Raw genomic sequence first — 15,703 nt, forward strand, 5'->3', positions numbered from 1 at the left:
GATAATATTTGTTTATCTGTTCAAAAGTATATAAAAAATACCAAGCATTTTTCTCAGCTTTGACAACCTTAATTCTGTTTACAACACATGTGATTAAAGATATTTTTATACACATGTAATGGCAATAATCGAATGATCTTGATGAATAACTACTGTTATGTTATGTTATCAATAACGATTCAATGGATTTTAACGAAAGAATATAAGATTAAGTTTCAAATATATACTTACCATTGTGTAGTTGACATCTTTTCCTTAAATTTGCATAATATATTAAGATCCCACGCATTATTATGAGAAACACACAGACACTTATTAAAATTATATCTACACAAAAAAGGATGTGCGCATAGGTTATTCCACACAAACAATTCGGTGTGTTCGTGTTTTATTTATACTATAAAAGATGCACTCGATTACAATCCATTGATTCGCTTCAACAAGTTTCCTTTTGTTTTTTTTATGTCTTTATTCTTAAATTATTTGTTAGTATGAAATATTTGATGTGTTCATTAATTAATGTGTATATTGTTTGTTGTTTTGGAGAAGACGTTACTAAGTTGTAAAACTTGTGTCTGATCCATTTGTCATTTTGAACAATAAAATCTGTTTAAACTAGCTATTAAACGATTCAATCAAAAATTATGAACTAAAAACAAATATGATACACAGTAACTAAGGACAACCGCCGAATTACATGCTCATGATAGTGTTTACCATTCCTTGCTGATTCAAGATAATAGAAAATTTCATACATGTTTTATTTTTCAGATTTATGATAGACAAAATGGAACAGAGCTATACAGTTTGACTGGACACAATCTTCCAGATAATATATGGTCAAATGAAACTACTTTCTTCATCACCTTCACCACTGATTTATCGGTTACATTTTCAGGTTTCTCTATTGATGTATATAAAACAGCATGATTCACATCTAGAACCTTATCCTGATCATTTAAAGAAATAAATGTTCGCATTTTACTTTTTGTATTTTAGAGATTACCTTGTGTCACGGAAATCTAACTTCACATGATCTATGTGTTACTGACATTTTTCTTTTTCTTTAAGTTAATTATTGTTGTCACTGCTTAATTTTAGCGTTTTTGACATGATACATTTTCTCTATACATTATGTAATATCCCGTTGTGTCCGATTTACACCGCAACACCCACATGCACCAGGAACGCCAAAATCATAAACCCAATAGCGGGGTGCATAAATGCCGAGTCACGTTAATAGTCATACGACTAAAGGAAACATACCAGCTTGAAGACGATTTCAGGGTGATATCTTCCTTAATTCATATAAGGCTTCATACAGGAATTTCTTAGGAGAAAAAAAGAAGTTATCAGTATCCCTTAACTTCACTTCCCACTATATAGATAGTGTTCGTTCAATAAATAATTCAAAATGTGGTGACTATGTTGAACGCATCTATCCCATCGAACTGGAGATAAAGGATACAACAGATACAGTTAAGTCTGCCTCATATCTTAACTTACATCAATAAAAACGTTCCATTTATATTTAGCAACATTCAAGCAGCACCTGCATATATTGAGTTTATATCTCCCAGTTGATACGATATGCCAGGGCTTGTATTTCATCTCATGACTTCCTTAGTAGAGGGTTGCTGCTCACAAGGAAGCTATTAAAACAAGAGTTCCAAGTGGTAAAGTTGAAATCATCCCTTCATAAATTTTACGGACACCATCAAGAGTTGGTTGACCGTTATGGAATATCCGTTTCACAGAGGATAGTGGATATGTTCCAAATGTCGTTACTACAATCCCGTCCGTGTTCTCCGAATGTGACCTACCGATAAAGAGTTATTACCGGGTTTGTACTAATATAAGAAACACTAAAGGTGCCACATGTGGAGTAGGATCTGCTTACTGCAGCACCTGAGATAACTCCCAGTTTTTGTGGGGTTTGTGTTGCTCAGTCTTTAGTTTGCTATCTTGTGTTTTGTGTACTATTGTTGATGTTGTTTTTCTGTTTGTCTTTTTCTTTTTTAGGCATGGCGTTGTCAGTTTATTTTCGACTTATGAGTTTGAATTTCCCTTTGGCATTTTTCGCCCCTCTTCAAAAGGCATGCCAGTTAAACAAATAATAAGAATAAATTTGACCCAATCCTGTGTAAATATCAGTTTTAATTAAGATTACCTTCTGTACTGCTGTAACCAGTAATCGTTAATTGGTAGTTAGTGCTCTCATCCCCGCACATATTATAATTTGAAAAAATTATATATTATATTGATTGAAATCCAAGATGTTAATGTAAGCAAGCGCATACCGAACTAACGTATCACAGTTTATATTCACACTAAACGAACGAGCTAATTGAACTTCACCATCGATAAAAAGAAAACATACAATGGAATGTGACAAGTTTATTAAGTAGAAAAAAAAATATCTTTGATATTATTGTAGATAACAATGACCTGAAACAAAGCATACATATTACTTAAATTCCTAATATAAATTCTACTCTAGATATATATATATATATGTATAAACAAGTCTAAATTGAAAACAACGCTCAAACCTATGATTGTGTTGGATAAAAATTTTTATACGTGTGCATGCAAAACAAATTTTTTGTTAGAAGGGTCTAAATACAGCACAACCAACATTTTCCAAAAGACCAAAAAAGTGAAAAAGCATATTTTACCTTAAGCAAGTGCACATATAGATGTTCATGTATAAGACTTTGATTGATTTTGGAACATTCAAAAACAAAATAAAAGATGAATTTTGGTTCGTTTTGAATGGTTGTTATAACAACTTAATTTTTAATCAGTTACATACTTTACGCATGCTTTTAATTTCTTGGTCTTATCATCATGCTTGTCTTTGTTATCCCGTCTATGCGCCACGATTGCCATTGAATGTTTGCTTTGGGATCCGATTCTCTCATGAACACACCGTTAATATTGGCATGAGTACATCTTGCATGCCACCAACCACTCCTCTTGAAGATAGAACACGGTTTAGATAGATTTATGTCGTTGTCCCTGTCACGAGTAGAAAACATCATACCATTCGAGGGAATTTTATTACCATCGATCATTGAATCACCTGTAAATGTAAATGTAAGATATGTAAATTAAGGTAACAGTAATTTACCGATGCTAAAATTAGTCAGGACACAACAGCGCAATACATTGGTTGGATAATTTTTAAAACATTGTTCGACGTAATCAAAGACACGCATCGTAAAGAAGATAGTCTTTTAACATCAGACATGACTTATTTCATGATAACATAACATTCAAATCATTATAGCAATGACAATGTCATTATCTTCGCAAACGGCCATATTCGATTCAGTTACATGTAGTTATTTCTCCATGTTTTTAGGAAACGATTGTTTTTATATTCATTTTACTGTCATGTTTGAGTAGATTCTGGTCAAAATATGAAACTAATGGATGAAGCATATACAAGAACAATGATAATGTTCGAATCGTTCCTTAATGACAGGTAAATACACGAATAGTTTGATATGAGAATATAATACAATCATTGATCAGCCTAGTAACAGTAAAGACCACAAAATATTACCCAGCCCAATGAAGTCCATGATTGATTTGCAAAGGAAACAAATCAAACCAAAAATATATAAAAGAGGAACACAATAGTATTATATTGTGAATATTCTTAAGAATGTTTCAGTTTATTTAGAAAATGTGTGTAGATGGTAAATGGACATACATGTGACATGGCTAAAAGATAAAGTTCTTTACCTGCAAAAGCACAAAAAATATCATTCGACTAAAACAATTGACATAAAAGGTGCAAAAGGGAATTTCTCTGTTCTTCCAATCCGAGTACTCAAATCTAACGATCGATTATGTTGTTAAATATTATACAATTGCTGTCTTTTGATGAGGTGAATGTGTGGTTTCATTGATTTTGAAGAACTGATATTAACTGAGGCCAGCGGACGAAGTGAATATAGGTTTTCACAAGTCAATTAAACCAGATCTTTACCGAAACAAAATACAGTAGTTGTTTTATTTCACATTCCGATAGAGTACCGAAATATATGTATGTAATGACAAATATTAACCAAAACCCATTGTACATTAAACGATTTCAAAATAATTATACACGTAAACGCATGCGACGTTTTGCGCGGTGAATACACTTTGTTCACAGGTCAATATGCTTATTAATTCAAAATTTAATTCATATAGGAAAACCTACTAAAGTTCTATCAATATGGAATAATATTCGTATACTACTTGCATTAAAAAGCCTGCTCGAATACCTCATTTTTGCCAGATTACCCAATAGCAATTAACAGTTATGTTGCTATCAATTCTATAAGATTATGTCATGATTTCAAATTAGTTTTATCGTAGAAGATTGAAGATAAAGTTCAGTGAATTTTAAAGTTGTTTTTATCAGAATGGTTGAAGAGTCGATTTGAATCAATACCACTATCGTTCTGTTGATCTTCAATAACATTGCGGAAAACTTCTTTCCGGTTGTCGTTCTTTTCTGGATTTTTCGTGAATTATCGTAAATATTTATGCAAATTTGTATCTGTGGATCACACGGTCATGCTGAATTATTTCATTTTTACTTTATCGTTTGTTTCACAAAATATATATCAAGTTCGTTGCTTTCTGACAAATAAAATCGTCACAAATATATTATTGTAACTCTTTATCTGTAAACTTTAACGAAAGGTGAACCATGAAATTATCCATAATTAAAATGTTTTATCCAAAGCACATCTGACAGCCTTTTTTGTAATAGAAAATTGGAATTTCCACCTTATTCCAGATGAAATAAAGTTATAAAAAGATTACAGCAAACATTACTTCAATATCTTTTACCTTTCACAATTTTTACATGTTTGAATGCAGATGTTGGTCCAAGTTCGCCTATTCGCAAACGGACAGAGAAGCTCGTTGAACAATGTTTGCCAAATGAATTAGATGACGAGTCAAGTCTTTTAAAAATATTTCTATGCTCATCTTGTTTTTTACACCTCTGTCTTAGATTAGGTATATGATTGACTTGCTAGCAAGTTTATTCCCGTCGCATTACGTGCCGGTATCATTGACAAGGCCGGACCCATTCATTTTACAGGGGAGTGTCACCAACATTTACTTTCAAAATATTTCATCTTTTATTGATAATTATACGGTCAAGAGGTATGAGCAGTGTAAAGGATGACATATGGCAAACAAATTTTTAAATTTCATTTGTCTTTGGAGTCTGAAGGCAAAAGTTTAAACGAGCTCATGGAATTCTTAGTGTACACATATTGCACGTGCAAATCCAAACGGTTGTACAGGTTATAGAAAAATGGTCATTCCTTGGTCTTTTTCCGAACGGCAGTAAAACGCTTATCATCGAGAGGCGTCCGTTTGGCTATGTGGGATGTATAAATTCCAGCCACGTGCGGTCAAAATTATGACGTGAAATGCAATGTCTCGTGTAGATACTGCCACGCCCACTGCACGTTAAGAACATTATTCTTTGAGGGGTCAATTTTGCAAGGGCTAAATTTTGTTTTCAAAATAACAATTGCTGAATTGGTAGTGCTGATTTAATATTTGCCTAGACATACAAGTATACTTTTACTTCAATTGATTGTTTACTCAGTCTAAAAAAGAACCGACTCATAAAAAACAAGAAATAGTTGAGATTTTCGATTATAACGCATGCATCTAGGTTCGTGATATTCAATCAAGAAAAACAAGGACCAAAGCAATGCTATTTAGTCTTAGATGCATGCATTTTTTTATTAGTTGTTATTGGCTTTTAACTAGCTGTCAGTAACTGAGAGTACTCCCAGATCTGTACTTACTGTCTTTTTGTTGTTGTGATGTACAAGTACCTGGTCACATCCACTCTGTGTTTTTGTTATATGTATTTCAATTTGTATTCATCTGATGAGTTAAGCCTTTTCCAACTGATGTTTATAGTTCGTTCTTATGTTGTACTGTTACACCACTGTCCCAGGTTAGGGGGATGGTTTGGATTCCGCTAACATGTTTAACCCGGCCACATTCTGTATGTATGTGTCTGTCCCAAGTCAGGTGCCTCTAATTCAATGGTTGTCGTTTGTTGCTGTGCTACATATTTGTTTTTCGTTCACTGTTTTGTACATTAGTTAGGCCGTTAGTGTTCTCGTTTGAATTGTTTTACATTTGTCATTTCGGGGCCTTTTTTTAGCTGACTATGCGGTATGGACTTTGCTCATTGTTGAAGGCCGTACGGTGACCTAAAGCTGATAATTTGTGTGTCATTTGGTCTCTTGTGGAGAGTTGTCTCATCGTCAATCATATCACATCTTCTTTTTTATAAGTACAATCACAGTAGTTGGTTCTTCATGTTGATCCTTTTTAGTGGTTTTTCACGCAGAGAAGGGGGTAAAACATGTACGAAGGCATTTGAATTAAAATAAGGTGGCTATAGGTTTTAATATGTTAATAATAATCAAAATGGATGACAAATCATTTGGAATTTGGCAACATAGTAGCAAAACGTTATAATTTTCGGGAAAATTCAGCATACTGTTGAGAATTAACCCTTCATTTTCACGCCTCCACATAATAGGTCCCTAATTAATTATTAACGATCGGTACATTACGTTTGCATGCATTGCCCTTACATTTCCGCATAAAAAATCATTAAATTTGTGCCCAACCTTTTATTAAATTTATGCGATTCATTTTACAGGCTATAAAAGGTAAACTTATAAATAATACACATTCCATTTCTTTACCGTCCTAGGTTTACCATAACAGTTTTCAATACCAATTTTCAGGTTACATTTAAATAACAACTTTACAAGGGGACTTAATCCTGTGCAATTATAAGTTTAAAAAGTAAAATAACAAAAATACCGAACTTCGGTGAAAATTTTAAACGGAAAGTCCGTAATCAAATGGAAAAATCAAAAGATCAAACACATCAAACGAATGGATAACAACTGTCATATTCCTGACTTGGTACAGGCATTTTCTTATATAGAAAATGGTGGATTAAACCCGGTTTTATAGCTAGCTAAACCTGTCACTTATATGACAGTCACATACAATTCCATTATATTGACAACGATGTGTGAACAAAACAAACAGACATAATCATGATAATAGATAAAATGTCAAAAATAGGGGTACAGCAGTCAACATTGTGTTATCATCTTAATCACTTTTAAAACAAACAAATATGTAACAAAGAAACACAAAAAGGCATAAAGACAAAGCACATTAGCAAAAATGAAAGACAAGAATACACAAATTCACCATAGCACAATAACACAATGACGGGATGTATAAGTACAGAGCCACGTCATATGTAATAAAGTAACGAAAAAAGGCATATAGACAAAGCACACTAGCAAAAATGAAAGACAAGAATACAAAAAGTTACCATAACACAACAACACAATGACGGGATGCACAAGTACAGAGCCACGTCAAATGGAAATCACCAAAAACAGACCAAACAGCAACAGTAATATACATAAAGGCAAAAAAAAACAAGATAACATGTTATTAAGATGATGAACAACGTCAGTACCCAGAATCTATACTTCAAGACCATCGTGCATTATTTGTGAAGTTGATACGGAATATTTATCAGCAAGGTCTTGGTACCTTCCGATGAAAGTTTATAGAAAAAGGATGAGACATTCTTTGACATACCCTTGGTTCATCAACTTTCTACTCAGACACTTGTGACGTTTTACAAAGTCTGAGTAGCAGCTGCAAACGCTTGAATACCGAATAAGTTGGGAACTAAATATCCCATATACAGGTGAAGTTGGTATATTGCTACTAAGATGGGGGAAGTTGATAATTTATAATCAAAATCGTCTCGTTTGTCAAAGATTCTGGTACTGAGATGACCGCGTATGTCAAACTCGATGTACAAGTATAAAAATTAGGCGGAGGAAGCTGAGACTGTTGTTTCTTCAATTTCTAGTTCTGGGGGACATATTAATGGAATCCAATCAGAAAAGTTTCGATAGTTAATGGAAAGAACATCATTATGATTACCTGCTGTTCCACTGTAACCTGTAATTGTGAGTTGGTAGTTGGTGATCTCACTCCCCACAAATATTGTATCGTACACAGCATACGCTGTAATCTTATTGACATCTTCAAGATCAAATCTGACATGGTAGAACTTTTGTTGTCGAAGAATGTAACGGAGATTGTCATTTCCTTTGAAATATATAATAATTTACAGATAATTAGCGCTACAAATTCTGTCGATATACTGCTTTAAACCTTGAAAATGCAAAGATAATCGTGTTCAATGAAATAGATTTTTTTAATAAAAAGAAATCGGCGATCAACCTTTCGTTCCCTCTAAAACAAAAAAGACATTTAAACGCAAAAAAAGTCTCCAACAATGTATAAAACACGATGTAATGTGTGAAGATACTTTTTCTACCGATATTTACCAAGATTCAGTACTAAAATACTAATCAATTTAGTATCAATCACCTGCAATCAATACAAAAAGGATAAAACCAACGTTTATAATAAGGAGAACCACTGACCAACACGTCACTTATTACGATTTTTTTTTATGATTTTGGAAATACCGTGATTGTTGTGGGCAACACCGTTCTCTGTGTTTACTGAGCAACACGAACCCAATTAAAAACTGGGGGTGATCTCAGGTGGCCCAGAAGGGTAAGCAGATCCTGCTTCACATGTGACACCCGTCATGTTGCTCATGTTAGTACAAACCAGTAATAAAAACAAAAGGCTAATTGAAATATCTTACCTAGCCAATGTTCTCCTGCTATATCCCCAAATTCAGTTTTGTAATCCTCCCAATCTCTATAGAAATCAACACTTCCATCAAATCGTCTTTGAATTGTCTACAGATAACAAAGTATTTTGAATATAAACGAAGATTTTAAAACCCAACGTCATGAAAATAATTGTATACTTATGAATACAGTTTGAATAAACAATTATTACATTTGCAAACGATCTTTTTCTTTCATTTTATTGTAGAGTGTATGCTACCTTTTTGACAACATTCAATTTAAAATTTTTAATAATCACATCATATGTTAGAAAAAAAAAATAACCACAAAAAAAGTTCAATAATTCAAAGGGAAAGACCATAAAACTTGATAAAATCAATCGCTGGACTATATTAAAATATGGAACGACTGGAAAAAACAAATGTTATACATATTCCTGACTTGGCACAATCATTTTCTGTAGAAAATAAAAAGAAGGCAGAACTAAAAAAGCGTTCTCTCGGTATTGGTGTTCAAAAAAAGACAACGGGTAGGATTGTTTGTTTCTAGACGGTCATTGATGAAGGTAGCTTTTTCATGTTATTTCTTGGTTCCCGAATTTCTATGCATAAAGGACATACAGCTTAGTTTCAACATCTGCTAAACAACCAGAAGAGATACACAAAAAAATAGGTAGGATTAAAAAAAAATCATAAAAGATACCGGCTTCTAATTTAATACGCCATACACGAGTTTCGTCTAATTGAGCGCTCACACACAAAAGTTGGAATTTCAAACAAATACGAAGTTGAAGATAATTAACAAATGAAAAAGCCGAAACAAAGCAATCACTATCTAGGGGTAGAAAAACTTTGAAATTGGCATCGCAGCAAATCCAAATAATGTTAGACAAGATGCAGTGACATGGTAGGCAAGGCTCCGTGTTGAAGACCGTACTGTGACCTATAATGGTTTACTTTTATAAATTTTTACTTGGATGGAGAGTTGTCTCATTGGCACTCATACCACATCTTCTTATATCTATATAATCATGTATACATGCATTGCATTTTACACAATTGCAAAGTTATAACTGTGGTATAACGTGATTGTTAAAACCAAAACATCTACAATACAAATGTTCATTCTTCGATTTGAAGATCTGGCACTTATCTGCTATAATTTTTATTTCTAAGACATTTTCGGAATCCTCGGGTTTTAGGGATTCATTCACATTCAATGTTTAGATTTAAGAAATTCAGAGGTATATATTTTCTCTGTTAACGTAATATTATCGTAACAGAAGGGAGAACAGATCCGTGTTAGTTCGTTGAAATAGAACGAGGGCCATCAAATCTGTATTTAAATCAGATGGCTACTAAATAAGTTTTAAAATAAATGTAAATCTCATTGCGTTTGTTATGGTTCTTTTTCAGCATTTGAACATTCAAATAAATACAAAAAGCCTCTTTTGACGCTAGTTTTCAGGCCTCTGCGTTATCATTGTTCTAAGTTAGCATGGATACAAACTTATGAAAGGATAATTGAATATATTGCAAACATAAAGATACATGTATAAATGTATATAAGTTAAAAAAAAAAAACACCAGACATTTTGATTGTAATGATAAAAATATGATTCCGATGCAACAATTAACAAATAGTGTCCAAATTGAGTGGATTTAAGACATTTGAGGACACCATACGGTCTTCAATAATAAACAAAATAACAGGTCTTCAAGATACCAAGTTTAAACGACAATTTAAAATATCGTGACGAGATAGACGTACTCTAGCTACCATTGGTGACAAGTCGAAAGTTTTCAGTTTGCCATACACTTTAAGTGATAATAACAACTGTTATAACATTTCAGTTGATTAACTTTTTAATACATCTTTTACCGATATCTTGAAGCCTGACATTTTCTAATAAAAAAAAACTAAAACAAACACTATAAGAAAAATATTGAATGAAATGAATTGAATAAACAATGTAATATTATACCATTGTATAAGACATAGTGTAAATGCATTTTGTTTCTATAACTACGCTTCAGTGAATAAATTAAGTAGAGTTTTATAATATTTCTTTTCTTATTGACAGACAAATTTAACTTACCGTCCATCTGCCATCATCAGTGTTCATGTCGTAAAACACAGTCATAGTTGGTCCGTTTTCTGGCTAGATAGTATGTACTCCAGTACATGTTCCAGGAGGAAATTTGCTGCAGTCGGTTGGTGTAGGAGAAAAGACCTTAGCTGGTGAAAAGGAAATTACTATATACTTGTAGTATTATGATGCAAAAGTTGTAATCAAATCATTATTCTTATACACATCAAATATACACGTATGCTCACAAGTGCTCACATATTGTAATGTAGGTAACATTTTATGGACTTGTTAACATCAATTGTGTTTTCTAGATTTTGTTTACGTTTGAATTTTTTTTGGGAGGGGGATTATATGAGCTCTTCAACGTAACATGTGTCTTATTTTCCTAATATTTTGATTTTGAGCATCAGTGAAGACACACTATGCCAAAAAACTGCTTCTTGTGCAGAAAACTTTGTTAATCAATTATATTAAACAATATTAAATAAAGTGCACATAATGTCACTAGTATATTTTACTTTTATACATGCTTGTAGAGTGTGTAATCAACTACAAGGCGAAAGGATCATATCTAATTAATTGTTTTAAATGGAGATAAAGATAAATTAAATAACCATAGATAAATAAACAATATCCAAATTGTATAGGATTTTAAAATACAAACTAGTTGATTTGATGCTGAAAATTGGTAAATTGACAACTGGAAAGATGAAATCATTACATGTGTCATATTAAAGTCGTTCATCCGTGTCAATATTGAGGAAAATATTAAAATATCAAGCTGACCGCGACTGTTTGTTATGAACTGTAATTAATATTAAGTATCTAAAAGTTTGTAAATATAAAATAGATTCCTCTCGATTCAATAATGCAATGGGGTTTAAAAGAAATAATGATATCCTTGTGTTTAAGTTTTACGAAAATAGTTATATAATATTCGTGCGAGATATCAAAATAAGGAATTTATTTAAACTCACATCTTACAATGTCGTCTTGCAATATCAGCAAAGGTAAAATTTTAAATTGAGAATGGAAAAAATACATTTTGAGAAGTTTTATGAAGTGATAGATATAATTAAATTTGACCATTGATCAATGTTTATGAGACTACTAGTAAATTGTACCCATGAGAGTATACATGGGGTCTATGGAATATATAGAATAAGTGTGTTTAAAATTTTTCAGAATAAATTGAGAAAAGGCCTAAAACTTCAAAAATGAAGACCTTCCAATCATGAACCTCATCCAAAGTATGGAATCAGTCGAACTTGGATAGTAACAAAAAAGTTTAAATAAAACTCATAAACACACCCACCAACAAAAACAAAGACATATTGTTTTAAACAAATATCATTTATGTAATACAACAGAATTAATTAACACTGAATTTTGTATGATTGTCAGATGGGTATTTAAAATCACATAACAAAGGACAAAATCAAATTAAAAACTATGTAAAGGAACAAAATTGAGAATGGAATGCATACTTTTTGTTTTAATTTTGAGGATGACACAAAAGTTAAAGGAAAGATTGTACAGTAATAAGACAACGTTTATTTCATTGTTTAACTACATTATTATAGCCTGTGCACTGTATAACATAATGGTAATTTGTGATGTTATTAACATTTCCCAATTGACATATTTGACAGAAAACTGCCAATTAACACTAAGTTTGGGACAACATGGACACAACTATATTAATGCAACAGTAGATTACCGATGTTAAATTCCTGTAACTTGATTAAGAACAGGCAAATCAAGATATTAAACAAAATAACTTGTGGAAATGCATCAACTTCGAAAGAAGGAGACTGGATGTGTCATCAGGATAAGCATCTTCTTCAATGCAGGCAAATTCACACTCAGTCAAAATGTCATAATCGGTAAATGTACAGATTAGACGACTTTAATAGAATTTAAAGATCTAAGACCGCAAAAAAATAATGTCGCTAGTATGTTAAGACACTGACACATCGTATCGTCAACCAATTTGTAAGGTTGACGGTAGACCTAAGTTGTATCGATTTCTGTTCTTCCTCTTTACGCATGCAATATATAAATTGACTTGATATTTTGGTCCATAATATTTTAAGATTTGAAAGGGTTTGTCCATGGTTAACTTTTAAATCTAATTTTTATCCTGATGAAATTATTCTCATCTTGACATCACACTTGTGACTAACGAAGAGACGAACGGACGGACATTTGCATCACAAAAAATCCTTAAACGTGCGAAGATATAAAAATAGAAGAAATAGATTAAGATAGTTTTATAATTAATAGATCATTTTTATTGTGTAACAATCCTACCTAGTTTAGGAGTCTTTGTACTTGTATGCGATCCTGTAGAGGGTTTCTTCATAGGACAGCAAGCCAAAAATAAGGAACAGTGTTCTAAGATTTTTTCATAGGTACTGGAGCAGCAAGTACTATCACTTGTGCACAACATGGCACACTGGATTCGGGATTTTGCTTTCACTGTATGAACTGATGCTCCATTTTGAACTATTCTTCGGTTCGTGTTGGTGTCGAACTTCTGTGTTTTAATATCAAAACTTTCAACATATTGTGCGAAAAGTGCAAACACAACTGCTGTCCTTATATAAAACATAGCATTCATTGATATTCCGCTACCATTTGAGAATGTGGTTTTGTAGTTTGACTGTAAAGCGTCTTCGCACAATAACCAAACAAATATGACGGGTCTATGACGATGTAACAAAGTGATCGCTTCATTGTAAGATAAACTGGTCTTGTGATTACTGCGATGAATGAGTTTTTATTTTATTTTATATAGTTTATACATTGATAAAAGAAAGAAGAAACTAATTGAAATTTCAATTTGAATAACATCACATAAACATTTTGGAAAATTATTTGATTTTCAATGGAGCTTGAAACTTGTTATTAGAAAGTCGTATGATTTCAATTGGATGAGCTTTAAACTCTCATTTAATGAAACTAATGCATGACAGATCATCTATACATTTAGAAAATACTTGGAGTAAATTACATTTTTCAGTCCCATGAAAAATATACGATAACCAATGAAAAACCTTCATTAAGTGTAGACACCTTTTGCGTTTACCGTAAAAACGTACATTTGGTATTACAAATCTACGAAAATTAAGAAGAAGGGTTCAAAGCGTTAGCTATATTTTCCTGATCTTTCAATATTTATTAAATTTGGTAGTTTCGATTTCTGTCGTTGTTCCTCTTTTTTTCATTTTTTAAAGTACTGGTAAAATACAATAGCTGCTGGACTATGAGTTCCAGAGGGTATCATCAGCTAAGTAGTATGTCACTGCTTGGGTACTGACATGATTTATGACAAACCTTTCTTAAATTATTTAGACACTCAGGTCCCTAAAATAAATTAACTTTCGATCGATTATTTTAAGGTACCCTTTAAACATATTTATACACCCTCGGCTTTCAAATATTTTGCTTTGGAAAAGTCGCTTTGGACGCAAAACATGTACGCATTGGTTTTTGTATATTTTTTGTTTAAGTGTGCAGAGGAAAGAAATTTAAGAAAGTTGTTCCGGACGCACGAAATTGAACCAGTTTAACTTTCATTGAAGTAAGGTATAGTTTTAAAACCAAGTTTAATTCATTTTTTTCTACATGATGAAATGCCTGTACCAAGTAATACATATTTTCATTCGTTTGATGTGTTGAAGCTTTCAATTTTGCCTTTTTCCCGTTTTGAATTTTCTATGGAATTTGGTATTTTTTTATATAATATTCATCACTTGCTCTGAGTTGATTTTTTTTACTGTCTTTGGACTGTTATGCATTAGATCAATATTAAGTGTATATGTACTAAAATAACTTGTTAGCAATATTACTAAACTTCATCGTTGAAAAAGAAAGACACTAATGTTTATGACATTTTAATTGAGAGTACTCCTAGATTGGAAGTTTGTAGATATATTCGTTTTGTCCTTTATATCGTTCTGATGAGTCATTTACTTTAACTGATTTTACCATTTGTTTTTATGTTGTGTTGTTAAAAATCACTGTTTTTTTACAGGTAAAGTTGATCGCTCGTGAACCTGTTGAAACCCGGCACATTCTATGCTATCCTAGGTCAGGAGCCTGTTATTCGGATGGTTGTTATTGGTCGTTGTTCATCATATGTGTTTGTGGTTATTGCTTGGTACATAAATAAGGCCACAGAGTTTTTTTTTTCATTTAAATTATTCTATATTGGAAATGTAGGGACAGTTTATAGATTAATATACGATTTCGTATATGCTCATTGACGACTACTAGTTGCATACATCTACAGAGTATCTGTTGTGCAAACACCATGGATTATATACACTCGAACTGATATGACATGTAACAACGTAACAAAATTCTAATTCATTGTCAACATTGACATGTGTGTAACGTATGGTAAAATATCAATGGTTTCTAGATTGGTTTTAAAGACAACTAAATATCTGGTTATCTTTAAATCGGCAGAATAACACTTATTACGTAACGATTCAGTGAACACGGTAAACATTTCATAGGAACTTTTGATGTGCATTATATGTACCTATTGACTAGTATGATTCATCAAAACCTCAATTCAGAAAGAAATCTACTTTCATATTGGAATAGTGATGCATGGCATAGGTATAACTTTCGCTTATGAAACAGACATTCAAATAGAAAAAAAAAATATGCAATGTCAAAATATTGCAATTAGTATTGTCAAACTGAATTGAACACTGCGTTGTTAGAAGTCAGCATTTTCTTGTTGACACGAATTATCATTGATATGGTAATACTAGTAAATCAACTGTTTACAAAACTTAGAATTGTTCGAAATACTTAGGATTTTTGACACCAG

Source organism: Mytilus californianus, unplaced genomic scaffold (genome assembly GCF_021869535.1).
Source record: "Mytilus californianus isolate M0D057914Y unplaced genomic scaffold, xbMytCali1.0.p SCAF_13, whole genome shotgun sequence".
Taxonomy (NCBI): Eukaryota; Metazoa; Mollusca; class Bivalvia; order Mytilida; family Mytilidae; genus Mytilus; species Mytilus californianus.